Raw genomic sequence first — 14744 nt, 5'->3', positions numbered from 1 at the left:
TGTTCTTGCTTATTTTGTATGGTGAAAACTGAACACTTTTCTTTTGGCCACCCCATGAGACAACACCAGAAAAAAAAACAACTAACAGCAATAAAGTAGGCAAAGAAAGAGAATTATGAGGGACAGGGATCAAGACTTGTATCTCTGTGCCCAGACTGTTAACCATCCCTGCTCCCTCCCCAGTGGTTTCTATCCCATGCAAACTCATGCATCTGGAAAGAAAAACAATCACTTTCTAAAATGGCACAAATAGACCATTTCATATTATTGGGTTTGCATCCTGACCTCATTAGATCTGTTTCCTCTCCAGTAACTGGGCCTTGATAGAGCTAGTAATGAGTTCCATTTTGTATATTACAGTCTTTCCTAAACAGAAAGGGTTTCACATCAATTACCTAATCCTATTCACTTGGATTTGAGCTCCTTTGATTTTAATTGGGTTGATGTCCTATGATAGCACCATCTCTATCTCTCCCCATCATGGATATGTTAAACAGGTTCACTTTTCTCACCAGCTGATTGGATTTCCATTAATCTGTTATAGGAAAGCTGCAGCTATGACATTTTCTGTCGGTCATGTGTATAGGTAAAGGTAAAGGTAGTCCCCTGTGCAAGGACCATTCGTTTCCAACTCTGGGGTGATGTCGCATTATGACATTTTCATGGCAGACTTTTTATGGGTTGGTTTGCCATTGACTTCCCCAATCATCTACACTTTACCCCCAGCAAGCTGACCTCAAAAGGATGGATGGCTGAGTCAGCCTTGAGCCGGCTACCTGAACCCAGCTTCCATCAGGATCAAACTCAGGTTGTGAGCAGAGCTTGGTCTGCAGTACTGTAGCTTACCACTCTGGGCCATGGGACATATAAGCCCTGGACAAAGGAGGGTGGAAATCCTCAGTACCAAGATTCTGACCACAAGTTTCAGATTCAATACAGAATCCAAATTCAATCAGCATTGCCCAACAAAATGAGTCAAATGGGGAATTATGACAACCCAAGAGGTTTTAGAAATAGTGATGCAATTAAATTCAGAGAAGATAACTCAAACTTATTTATTTACTATATTTGTCATCTGTCTTTTTCACTGAAACCTGAAGTGGATTACGCAGTATAAATTGATATAACCAATACAATAAGGCATCCAAGGAATGTACTAGGATTACAGTAATCTGAACAAGCATAGCATATTAGACATGATTCAGGGTGCAGATATAATGAAGAAGAGTGTATTATATCAGTAGAAAATAATGCAGTGATAACAGAGAACAGTAGCAAACAGATAATATACCCTATGTGGTGGTGGAAAGTGCCATCAAGTCACAGGTGACATGGTGAACCCCATAGGGTTTTCAAGGCAAGAGACATTCAGAGGTGGTTTGCCATTGCCTGCCTTTGCAAAGTGACCCTGGACTTTCTTGGTGTTCTCCCATCCAAATACTAAGCAGGGCTGACCTGCTTGGCTTCTGAGATCTGATGAAATCAGGCTAGCCTTGGCCACACAAGCCAAGGCAATATGTCCTATACACTGTGGTATAGTACTTAGTCCCTTTCCCTTTATAAAATGCCTTCCTAAACCATTGTGTTATAATAAGCCCTAATAATAATAATAATAATAATAATTTTTTATTATTTCTATCCCGCCCTCCCCGCCGGGGCAGGCTCAGGGCGGCTCACAACATAAAACATACATTACATCAATTATACTTATAAAACATGGTTAAAACAATTACAGAGTATTAAAATTAACATAACAGTATGGCGTTATAAACAGGTTTCAATAAATTTCAGAAGTAAAAACATTTCAAGAATAAAAGCATTTCTAGCAGCATATCTAGATTTGTCACAGTTTTCCGCTAGTTGAAGGCCATCTTGAAAAGGTGGGTCTTACAGGCCCTACGGAATCCCTCTAAACATCGTAGGGCCCTCACCTCCTCAGGGAGTTGGTTCCACAGTAATGGAGCAGTAATAGAGAAGGCCCGGTCCCGGGTGGCTTTCAGTCTGGCCTCCCTTGGCCCAGGGATATTCAGCTGGTTTTTCCCAGATGACCTCAGTGCCCTCTGGGGCTCATATGGGGAGAGACGGTCCGTTAGGTAGGCCTTTTATAGAAAGGCCTGGCTGAACAATTCCATTTGTATAGTTTGAGAAATGACAGAAGTGTGGGACCCCTCCTGACTTCCTCAGGCAGGCGATCCCACAAGAGGGAGTCTGCTGTTTCATAGGTCTTCCAATGAGCTCTATAACATGCTCTGTCAGATTCAGCAGGAGGTTTCCACCAGTAACACTCAATATGGGTGCATTCATACTGCACTAAATTTTACAACTGGATTTTTGCTATTCTTAAACAATAAAAATCCAGTTGCAAAACACATTACTTACTGTAGTGTGAATGCATCCTATATGTTTGCCATCACTCTTCAAATCACTAAGGTAAACCACAGGGACAGGATCCACCTCAAGAGTGGGAGAGTTGATGAGGGTCATCAGTATTGGTGATTTCTTGGAGTTTCATATTTCAGGCTTCCACAACAGCCTCAACAGAGTATTCATTTAGAAACTTAAAATATCACAGAGCATTCTGGAATTTAGTAGGAATCATGAATCTCTGCGGGCAGACCATTTTAACTGGCCTTTCTTCCTTGTGGAGTCTGGGAGCCACATTAACTCTTGCCTTGAATAGACAGTTGTTAGATCATGGTACAGACCAAACCTCCACCCTCTGAGGATCACTTCAAAGGATTAAGTCCAAGGTATGCCATTTTCATGTGTTAGGCACATTACAACTTGATAGAGGCCCATGGTAACCAAAGAGGCTACGAAATACTGGGCTGGCCACGGTAAAGAAACCTCAGCATGGACGTTGAAGTCCCGGAAAGTCCCGGTTCTGGCCCCCTATTCCCGCCTCCCGGGCTGGTTATACCGGGACCATTAGAGGTCCCGGTTTAGCCAGCCAGAGAGCCGGTGGGCCACGCGCGCCGGCGGGGAAGGCGGCGAGCGTCCCTGCGCACACGCAGGGATGCTCCCTCCCTCGCCGCCTTCCCCGCCGGTGGGCCGCGCGCGCCGGCGGGGAAGGCGGCGAGCATCCCTGCGCACACGCAGGGATGCTCCCTCCCTCGCCGCCTTCCCCACCCGCGCGCGGGGCCCGGCGGCGGTGGCGGAGGCCGGGGAGGCGGCGGAGAGGCCGGCGCTGGTCCCTGGAGGCCCTCCAGAGACTCTGGAGGGCCTCCAGCGACCAGCGCTGACCAGCGGAGGCCGCGGAGAGGCCGGCGCTGGTCCCTGGAGGCCCTCCAGAGACTCTGGAGGGCCTCCAGCGACCAGCGCCGACCAGCGGAGGCCGCGGAGAGGCCGGCGCTGGTCCCTGGAGGCCCTCCAGAGACTCTGGAGGCCCTCCAGCGACCAGCGCCGACCAGCGGAGGCCGCGGAGAGGCCGGCGCTGGTCCCTGGAGGCCCTCCAGAGACTCTGGAGGCCCTCCAGCGACCAGCGCCGACCAGCGGAGGCCGCGGAGAGGCTGGCGCTTGTCGCTGGAGGCCCTCCAGAGACTCTGGAGGGCCTCCAGCGACCAACGCCGACCAGCGGAGGCAGCACCGGGCGGCTGGTGCTGCCCCGCCAGCAGCACCAGCCGCCCGGAGGAGAGGCCGCCACCCTCCCTGGAAGAAGGTAAGCAGGGAGGGAGGGGGCCGAAAGCGGGGGGGGGGGGGCGGCTAGCGGGGGGGGCGGCTAGTGGGGGGGGCGGCTGGCAGGGGGGGCGGCCGGCCTTCCTTCCTTCCTTCCTTCCCTCCCTCCCTTCCTTCCCTCCTTCCTCCCTCCCTCCTTCCCTCCCTCCTCCCTTCCTTCCCTCCCTCCTCCCTTCCCTCCTCCCTTCCCTCCTTCCTTCCCTCCCTCCCTCCTTCCCTCCTTCCTTCCCTCCCTCCTTCCCTCCCTCCTTCCTTTCTTCCCTCCTTCCCTCCCTCCCTCCTCCCTTCCTTCCCTTCCTCCCTCCTTCCTTTCTTCCTCCCTCCCTCCTTCTTTCCTTCCTTCCCTCCCTCGCTCCTTCCTTCCTTTCTTCCTTCCCTCCCTCCCTCCTCCCTTCCTTCCCTCCCTCCTTTCTTCCCTCCTTCCTTCCTCCTTCCTTCCTTCCTTCCTTCCTTCCTTCCTTCCTTCCTTCCTTCCTTCCTTCCTTCCTTCCTTCCCTCCCTCCCTCCCTCCCTCCTCCCTTCCTTCCCTCCCTCCCTCCCTCCCTTCCCTCCCTCCCTCCCTCCCTTCCCTCCTTCCTTCCTTCCTTCCTTCCTTCCTTCCTTCCTTCCTTCCTTCCTTCCTTCCTTCGCTCTCAAATATCCGATGTTCATGTCTTGCGGCTCTCAAACATCTGACCTTTATTCTGTGTTGCTCTTGTGACTGGAGTAGACAATACTGACTTTGGTGGACCCAAGCACTGATTCAGTGTAAGGGAGCTTTGTGTTTGTGTCTTCTGGTGCAATTTTGTTCTCAGATCCTGTATTTACTTCATCAGTATATGGGATAAGGCACTTTCTCAACTGTGCTGCATAATGCAGCCTATTTATTTTGTCCTGTTTGCTCTGTTAGCTCTATCTGCGCCACCTTCATCACTTTCGGGGTGTGGATCCCCCAGTGGGGTGGTCTCCCGACTCCCTCCGCTGGCTGTTTCTGATAGCCCTGCGCCCCCTCTTTCATTTGATATGTGTCCCGTGCGGGTGCCACCCTCCCGCCGGGAGATGCCGCAAAATGAGCCCCCTTGAGGCTTATGGCGGCAGGGCTCGGGGGAAGCGAGCTAGACTGCTGTTCTTTTGAGGGGTTATAGAGTGTTTCGAGCCCGTCCCTGTGGCATCGGTCCCATCGTTGTGGGGCCCAGGGGGCCGGCGCAGCGGCACGCTGAAGCAGCCTGTCGGTCACTTCAGGGTTCCTGTCCTGCATCTCGACCTGTGTTATTAGTGACAGGCTGCTTCGGCGTGCCGCTGCGCCGGCCCCCTGGGCCCCACAATGATGGGACCGATGCCACAGGGACGGGCTCGAAACACTCTATAACCCCTCAAAAGAACAGCAGTCTAGCTCGCTTCCCCCGAGCCCTGCCGCCATAAGCCTCAAGGGGGCTCATTTTGCGGCATCTCCCGGCGGGAGGGAGGCACCCGCACGGGACACATATCAAATGAAAGAGGGGGCGCAGGGCTATCAGAAGCAGCCGGCGGAGGGAGTCGGGAGACCACCCCACTGGGGGATCCACACCCCGAAAGTGATGAAGGTGGCGCAGATAGAGCCAACAGAGCAAACAGGACAAAATAAATAGGCTGCATTATGCAGCACAGTCTCACTGGAATCTCACTGGAATCTGACTGGCTTCTCAGTGTGGAACCTGTTCTCTCTAGTCTTCTCACTTTGAAAAAAGTCAAAAAAGAGTTTCATTTAACTTTACTTCCCCCTTTCCCTCTCTATAAATAATCTTGGTGTTTCCGGTGGTGATATTTGGGGGATTTTTGGGGACGTCACAGGAAGTGCTGTGAAGTCACTTCTTGTTTCCGGCAGTGGCATTTGGGGGAAATGATGTCATTTGGGGGAAATGATGTCACAGGAAGTGATGTCACTTCTTGCTTCCGGCAGGTGGCGCGGGGAAAATGATGTCACAGGAAGTGATGTCACTTCCCGTTTCCGGCAGGTGGCGCGGAGGAAATGATGTCACCGGAAGTGATGTCACTTCCTGTTTCCGGCGGTGGCATGACATCACCGGAAGTGACGTCACTTCCTGTTTCCGGCGGCGCGCGCACCTCTACCTTCCCCCCCCCAAAGGTGTCCCTGGCTGGCCTTCAGACATTATGGCCACCCTAAGTCCATCAGAACAATAAGTCTTGGTATTTCCAGCATCAGGCCATGAGAAACTCTGCCCATTCAGACAGGATACCCACTGGAAAACTAGGAGGCAAATCTGATAGGCTAGCAAAATGCCTTGTTAGGGATATATTACTGTATAAAGTGTTATGCCATGTGTTAATAAATACACTAGAATATTAAAATACATGTTTGCCTGTGCAATTCCATTCACTTCCATTTCAGCTTCTAATACTGAAGTCCTGCATAGATGCCCATGCAAATCACCAGCAATGCAGTCCTACTCAGAATTATCTAGTCTAAGCCCATTGAAATAATTGCTTGTGTTGTATTTGTTTGAGGTTTCTTACCAAGAAAGAATTACATCATGTAACAGTGAATCCTACTATGGTCTGTAGTTAACCATCATCTTAGCAGAAAATCATTGCTACTAGATGTTGGAATACAAGCTATGTACATTCCAGCCATTATAAAGTTAACTGTTTGTTTACCTGAAAGAGGAAATGATGTATTGTAACCTAAACCCAATTGTGAGCAGAATCTTTCTTTACCCGTGAAGGATGTGAACACAACATTGGTTAGAAAGGATGTTAGGTGTGAAATGCTTTGATCTTGTATGCAAGCTGAATTGCTCTTCTTCCTGGCAAAATGCTCTTTAGGAAGAAGAAATGTTAGACAAAAGGGTTGTAGCCATGTAGGACAGACATAGTTAGACTAGCTGGTATGCTAAATTGTTTTTCTGTTTTATCCCAAGTACCCTATCCTGATGTTCTCTAGTGCACTTTATTTCTTTTGATAAGCTTAAGCCTCGACTCTAATTATTGCCACTCCAAGCGTCTGAATTTAACAGGTATTTCCCATCAAATTGGTAGCAGTGGAGCATGGTTTATATTGGAGTTTGGCATATTGGAAAGTGATTTTTTTAAAGTCAGAACAGGCAGACAGTGAAAAGTATTTTAAAGTTACCAGAAGCTGTTTGAAAAGGCTGTATTTTTTGCTATTGGAAAGATCGAGAGGAACAAAGGACCCGCTGGGAGCCTAATCCCCTTGATTGACACCGCTGAGTGAGAATCTGCATTTCAATTAGAAGCTGGAAGCACTGCATTCCTCAAGGGCCACTTTCTCCTGCTGACCTGCTGAAGCCTGAATTCAAGGATGCCACAGTGGAAGATGAAGATATAATAGCTGCTTTATTTAAATCTCTTCCTAAAAGCTATAAAAGTACTGCATCCTTGTTGAGGATGAGAGAGAAACAGGAACTTGACTACATTCTGGAATACTTGAAAGATGAGGCCAGAAGGAGGGAACTTTTTGAAACTGAGAATAAGATGCCTGTACTTAGAGTGCATCCTGGGAAATATGAAATTATATGTCATTTTTGTGGCTTGAAAGCACACTATCAATATTCTTGCAGAAAGAAATTAAAACAAAATCAAAGTGCAATTGCTTCTACTGGAGCAGTGACACCCAATGGGCAAGTGGAGAATAGCAACCAACAAAAACGTGGTTTTAAATCTTCAAAGTCAGCAACCAAGGCTAAGAATGCGTCTGATAGGAATTTTACATATGCTATTACTGAATCAAATGCAAATCTTGAGAATCATTGGATGATAGATTCTGGAACTTATTTCCATGTCTGTAAAGAAATCTTTTGTGGAATTGGATGAGAACAACTGTCCTAAATTAGAGCAAACCAATGGACAAATACTGAAAGTTGAAGGAAGTGGGACTGTAATCTTAAATGTTATGGATGAAAGTCAAGAAATTAAAAAGGTTACACTAACAGAGTGTGCATATGCCCCTGCAGCAGTCAGCAACCTAGTTGCAACTAAAAGAATTATCAGAAGAAATCATGAGATTGTACTCAGAAAGGAAAATGGAAATATTGTTGATCCTGAATCTGGAACTGAAGTTATGCTTGATGTAGTTGATGGTCTTCATTATCTAAAACTTGATGATGATAATGTTGATGATGATGATATGCAAAATGATGCTGAAATTATTTCTTATGTAACAAATGCTGTTGGGCCAGTGTTTAATACAATGCAATCTGTATGTAAGCATAAATCATGTCTTCTTAAATGGCACATAACTATGGGGCACCGCAGTGTGCAAAGTGTGCAAAAATTGTTGAAAGAATGTAATGTTGATGTTATTGATTGTGATCAAATCCAATCTGGTTGTTATATATGTTTAAAGGCAAAAGGAACCGCCCAAAGATATACGGGCAAAAATACTGTACACAATGAACAATTTCTAGAGATGGTATTCTCAGATATTGCAGGGCCAATCAAAGAATTGGCTGGTGCAAAAAGGTACTTTTTAACATTTATAGAAGCTAAGTTAAGATATGTCTATGTCTACTTAATTAAAAGCAAAGATCAAGTATTTGACAAATTTAAATCCTATGTTGCTGCTGTGAGAAATAAATTTGGCAAAGTTCCAGAAGTATTGTTCACAGACAATGGAACTGAATACAGTAGCAGTGAGTTTCAAAGGTTTATGGAGCAACAAGGCATTCAACATAAAACTACTACACCCTATTCACCACAGCAGAATGGTGCAGCTGAGAGACTGAACCGAACAATTATGGAAATGGCCAGATCAATGCTAATGCAATCTGGACTGCCAGATTATATGTGGGGTGAAGCCGTAAATAGTGCAGTTTATTTGCATAACAGAATTCCATCCAAAGTGACTAATAAATCACCATTTGAGATTTGGTATGGCAAACGACCCGGTTTGAAGACCTTTTGGTTGCAAAGCATACACGTTTGTACCTAAAGAGAAAAGGGGAAAACTAGACCCCAGAGCAGAACTTGGTATACTTGTAGGCTATGCTAATGATGGAAGAGGATACAGAATCCTAGACCCTAATACACGTCCTGTCAAAGAATGCAATGTGGTATATATAGATGGCAACAGTGTTTTGCAAGCTCCTATGCAAGCTGAATCCACAGTACAGAATCCTATAGAGGATGTTACCTTCAGTGAATTTGCTATTTGGCAACCTGCAGAGACCATCTGTGAGCAGGCAGGTCCACCTTCACAAGAAAGCAATGAATCAGAAGGGGAAGCAGGAAGTCCAAGAGAAGCAGAGACAACCACAGTTACTGTGAGAAAGTCAGCAAGGAGCAACAAGGGCATACCAACGCCAAGACTTGGAATTTGTGCAACCTATCAAAGAACCCTCAACTTGGAAAGAAAGAAATCAGCTACCTGATCCAGAAAGAAAGAAATGGATGGATGCAATGAATGATGAAATGAAGTCTTTACATGACAAGCAAGCTTGGGCACTTGCAAACTTACCTCCTGAAAGAACAGCTATTGGTTGTAAATGGATACTCAAAGTAAAATACAATCCTGATGGAAGTGTGGATCGATACAAAGCACGTTTAGTAGCAAAAGGATACAAACAAGAACAAGGAATTGACTATACAGAGACTTTTGCACCTGTCATAAGTCATGTTGCGTTCAGAATACTTCTAACAATTGCAGCCTCCAAAGGCATGCAAGTTGAACACATGGACATTAAAATAGCTTTCCTCAATGGAGACTTAACAGAGGAAATTTACATGGAACAACCTGAAGGATTTGAAGAAGTTGGAAAGGAAAAACTTGTGTGTAAACGTCAAAAAGGAATTTATGGATTAAAACAAGTCGCAAGAGGTTGGTCAGATAAACTGACAGAACTACTAAAGAAGCAAGGATTTCAACAAGGGAAATCAGAACCCTGTTTGTTTTCAAGACTCAAAAATGGACAATACCAGTACATATTGACTTATGTTGACGATCTGATTTTATGTTGCTACAACAAGGAGGACATCAAGAAACTGCTGATGAGCTAAATAAAGATGTGGAAGTCAAACAACTGGGAGACATAAAACATTACCTTGGAATACAAATTGAAAGAGCTGAAGATGGAAGTTTTGTGCTGAACCAAAAACACAAAATTATGGACTTTATTGAATCCATGGGAATAAAGAAACATGGAAACATTAATACACCACTTGATCCAGCATACTTAACTTTGAAAGAAGGAAAATTGCTTGAAAACCATCATGAATATCGACAAGCAATTGAAAAACTACTGTACTTAAACAGAATCTGGAGACCAGATATTTCTACTGCTGTTGGAATCTTGAGTAGAAAGACAAGTTCACCGAAATTACCATGATTGGAATGCCATAAAGAGACTGGCAAGATACCTATTTAAAACTGCTGATTACAAATTACTAATTTCAGCATGTGACAACCCAAGACTAGTAGTTTACATGGACACCAACTACGGGAGAAATGAATGAGATGGAAAATCAACAAGTGGAAATGTATTCTTCTATGGAGATAGTGTGATTGACTGGAACACTAAGAAACAAAAGATTGTAGCTCAATCTACTGCTGAAGCTGAATGTGTGACTGGTCAAAGGGCATGCAATGAACTGGAATGGATTATTTTTCTTCTAAAGGAATTCAGAAAAGAGGAACCTAAACCAGTACTCATGTATGAAGATAACCAAGCATGCATAAGCATATGCAATGCTGAGAACATAAAACTAGATAACAAACATATTGTCATCAAGTGTTTACTTGTTCAAGAGATGATTAAAGAAGGACTGATTGAATTACAATACTGCCCTACTGAAGAAATGTTCGCTGACATCATGACGAAGCCGCTCGACAGACTGAAGTTTGAACGACTACGTGAAAGTATGAACTTGATCGAAATTGCTAATGACTGAAATGTTGCATAACTTGAGAAGGGGTTTGTTGGAATACAAGCTATGTACATTCCAGCCATTATAGAGTTAACTGTTTGTTTACCTGAAAGAGGAAATGATGTATTGTAACATAAACCCAATTGTGAGCGGAATCTTTCTTTACCCCCGAAGGATGTTATAACAGCGCCGCTTCGGGGTCTCACTGGATCGCTTCTATATGTGGCTTATGGCTACCCCAGCCCCTCTTCAGCCTCAGTTCTTCCTCTTGAATTTTACCTCACGGCTATGGAACTCAAGGGGTGGGTGTAATATGGATTTCTCAATACTAGTCTCTTCGGGGGGTTTGTTTTGCTTTCAGATGGATATAAACTCAGTTGGTAGGGGACCACAGCAGCTTTGATAGTTTTCCCAATACACCGGCACCAGAGAACTTTAAAGTAAACCACAGAAATTTATTAACGTACACACACTGTCTTCAACTGGGGAATGAGAAATATATACATGGGCTATATTGTATCTCAAGCAGTTAACAGTTTATTCGTATTTCAGGCTTTATAATATCTAGTTCACTTAGGTCTCTCAGGTTTCACAGATCATACAGCTTTCACTCTCCAACACTATTCTAGGTTGGCCTCTTGGGTATAATGTGCCAAGTCCCTTAAGTCGACTGGTGTCTCTTCTCCCAGCCCTTCAGACTTCTAGACCCACATCTTTCCCTCAACCACCTCTTTAGCTCTTAAGAGACGTGTATCTGTGTCTGTGACCTCTCAGGTATTTTACTGTGACTCTCCTTTAGTCACACACAGCCCCTTGGCTGTCTTTATAGACTGAACAGTGAGCTTTGCTTCTCTCGAAGACTCTCCTCAGCTCCTGTCTCAGCTCCTTCTCAGACCAACTGCTCTCTTCAGCAGTCTCCCTCAGACTCCGTCTGTCACTAACTGCCCTCAGCCGTTAGCTGTCAATCACCTCTGAGAGTTCTGAGCACTCTGGCCCCCACCCTCAGATCACCTGACACAGGCTCTATGCGTCCTTAGTTTTCTTGTTAACCCGTTCATTACCGTCACAGATGTGAACACAACATTGGTTAGAAAGGATGTTAGGTGTGAAATGCTTTGATCTTGTATGCAAGCTGAATTGCTCTTCTTCCTGGCAAAATGCTCTTTGGGAAAAAGAATTGTTAGACAAAGGGGTTGTAGCCATGTAAGACAGACATAGTTAGACTAGCTGGTATGCTAAATTGTTTTTCTGTTTTATCCCAAGTACCCTATCCTGATGTTCTCTAGTGCACTTTATTTCTTTTGATAAGCTTAAGCCTCGACTCCAATTATTGCCACTCCAAGCCTCTGAATTTAACATGTATTTCCCATCACTAGACCAACAATATATTTATCTATTTAAAACATTTCTATGCCTCAGGGTTCCCGATGTGGCAAACATTAAAAAGCATTTAGACACACATCTATATTTATGTAATATTTAAGACAAATATATAGAACACACAAAAAGAGGGAGGGCTAATAAGAGTTAGGCAGGGGATGCCAAACCCTTCACCAAAACACATTGTACCAGCTGGCAGGAGACCATGACAGAGAGAGACAGATTGATCTCCCTAGGGAGGAAGTTCCACAATTTTGGCACCCTAACCAAGAGGGCACTTTCCTGGGTTTCCAGCCTTCTAGCCTCAGATGGTGCAAGTACCCAAAGCAGGGCCTCTGAGGATGACAGGAGTGGATGGGCAGGCTTATATGGGAGAAGGCAGTTCCTCACATATAGGATGAATATATATGAATTCATATTAAAGTAATTCTATTGAAATCTAAAAAAAATTGTTATTCTCATTGTCCCTTTTCATCCTGTTTCAGATGAAAACAGACTTCTGAAGGTGAGCAGGGCTGGGATAGATAATGGGTGGGTTGCTGCTATGTACTTTTCGCTCCATTTTCCTTCCATTTTAGAGAAGGAAGTGAGAAAACTAAATGAAAAAAGAAGCCTTTTGGTTGCTCCACTATGTGCTATAACAGTAGTTCCTAAGTCAGAAGGGTATGCAGGTGCTTCCTTTTGGCACCACCAGGGCTGTATTATTATACCATTGACAATATGATACTCCTAAAGGTATACAAAGCCCATTCCTATGCATGCCTGTTCAAAAGTAAGCTCTACTTGGTTCAGTATGACTTGTTTCCAATTAAATGTGCACAGCCTCATTGAGTCCTGAGGGATTTGCTTCTGAGCATGCATAGTTAGGAACATGTCACATAGACCTATTTCCATATAGGATTGGCCGGCACAAGAATTGCAGTGCTAAATAAATCTGGCAAAAGAGATAGAACACTTCAGATCCAGCAAGGATTGAATACATTTGTTCTTTCTGTGATTTTTTTTCTTTTTGAAAATCTCCTCCTCTTTCTTTCATTCTTCTTCCCCCACCTTTTGGCAGTGGAGATATTTGTAATATTTGTAATGTGCATCTAGTGTTTATTGTTACTGTTGTGGGATTTTTTTTTCAAAGGACATATGTTTCTGATCTGGATTTTGTGCTCAGCAGTGCTTTTTTTGCACTGTTAGGAAGATTTTTACATGCCTCCTCCAGTTACGATTATCTATTGCTCAGCTGGACTTTGGCCCGAACTTTCGCTAACATACATGACTCCTCCCTGTCCAGATCTGTATAAAGAACTCAGATGGTTATATTTTTTGCCCTCCTTGCAATGTTGCAAAAAGTGTTGATGTGGGGGGAACAAACAAACAACAATATTGCAAATATCATGGTCTCAAACATGTACCCAAGGTTTAAAAAGGAAGTGGGAATCATTCTTGAGCACAGTTTAGAGGGTAACTTGCAAGAGGTGAAAAAGGCAAGGGCCTCTTTTTCTTTGCGCAGAATAATGAAGTGAAAATGTGGTGACAGACAGTGCTAGAATGGGGGGTCAGGCTTCTTCACATAAAACACCTCTCCATGCAACCAGAAAACCAGGACAACAGAGAGAAAGTTTCCCTCTCACTTTCATGTTCTGTGCTACTTTTCCATTTGCAGGACTGGTATTTTTTTAAACACAAGGGATCCTGGAAAATGCATCCCTCCTTTTGCATTCTGAAGTGGTACATCCCAACAATCCACACTGTTGGATTGAAGTATTGATTTTAATGTTTTAATTATGTATATTGTTATTGTATTTTAAAATTTGAATTTTACTGTTAGAACCTTTGTGTTGTGAGCCGCCCTGAGCCCACTTCGGTGGGGTATGGCGGGATATAAATAAAATAAAATAAATAAACAACCTTCCCAGTCCTTTACTTGCTTAATAACTTGCACACATATCCTTATCAATGACTGATTTCATCCTCTCCTTATTAGCTTTCCATACCATATAGGATAGAATCAGCACCCTCAAGCATGGACAATCAATGGCATACTATCAAATGTAACTACACTTTGCATAGTATTGGATTAGTGAGTTCACATGTGTATGTTGACCAGTAGATAACTGCATCCAAGGTCTCCCATCCAAGTACTTGCCAGAGTTGACCATGCTTAGCTTCCAAAATCGGACAAGATCAGGCTTGCCTGGGCTATCCAGGCCAGAGACTCTAGTGATGATTTTCATGTGTGAACTAGCCTTCAATGGTTTCTATCCCATTAGTACTCCACAGACAGGCACTTCAAGTACTGAGTTTTGGTTGCTCTGTGGTCTTTAGTCCATCTTCTTCTATCCTTTGCACAGCAGTCTCATGGTTCCCTGTTCATACTATGTTACACTACAGGAAATGTAGGAAGTGCTCCTGGGAGAGCTTGTGTGAGCTCGTGGGAACATTTATGCAACATTTGAGGAATATTAGTTCCCCTGAATATAAATCATTTTGTCTGGAAAGCACTAGGTAGACAAGATGATCAGGGAAAGGTGACTCAGATGGCCAATTCATCCCTGATGTCAAGACCACATTACAATCAAATGACATCAGGCTAAATGTTCTCCAAGAACAAAATATTCCATTGTCTGCTGTGGGTGGTCTGCTGCCATTGCACTCTGTATGATACTGTACAAGTACAGGAATGAATTAAAAATAATATGTGGTTTTGTGAAAGGATCAAGTGTAGGGATGTGGCATTCATGTCAGTAGAGACTAGGAGACAAGCAGAAATCAAATACGTTTTGTTGTTTGTATTATACTCTGTGACCTTTCCAAATCCATATACTCTCATGAAACCC

Source organism: Heteronotia binoei, chromosome 2 (assembly GCF_032191835.1).
Source record: "Heteronotia binoei isolate CCM8104 ecotype False Entrance Well chromosome 2, APGP_CSIRO_Hbin_v1, whole genome shotgun sequence".
NCBI classification, from domain to species: domain Eukaryota; kingdom Metazoa; phylum Chordata; class Lepidosauria; order Squamata; family Gekkonidae; genus Heteronotia; species Heteronotia binoei.
Note: the sequence above shows the minus strand (reverse complement) of the source record.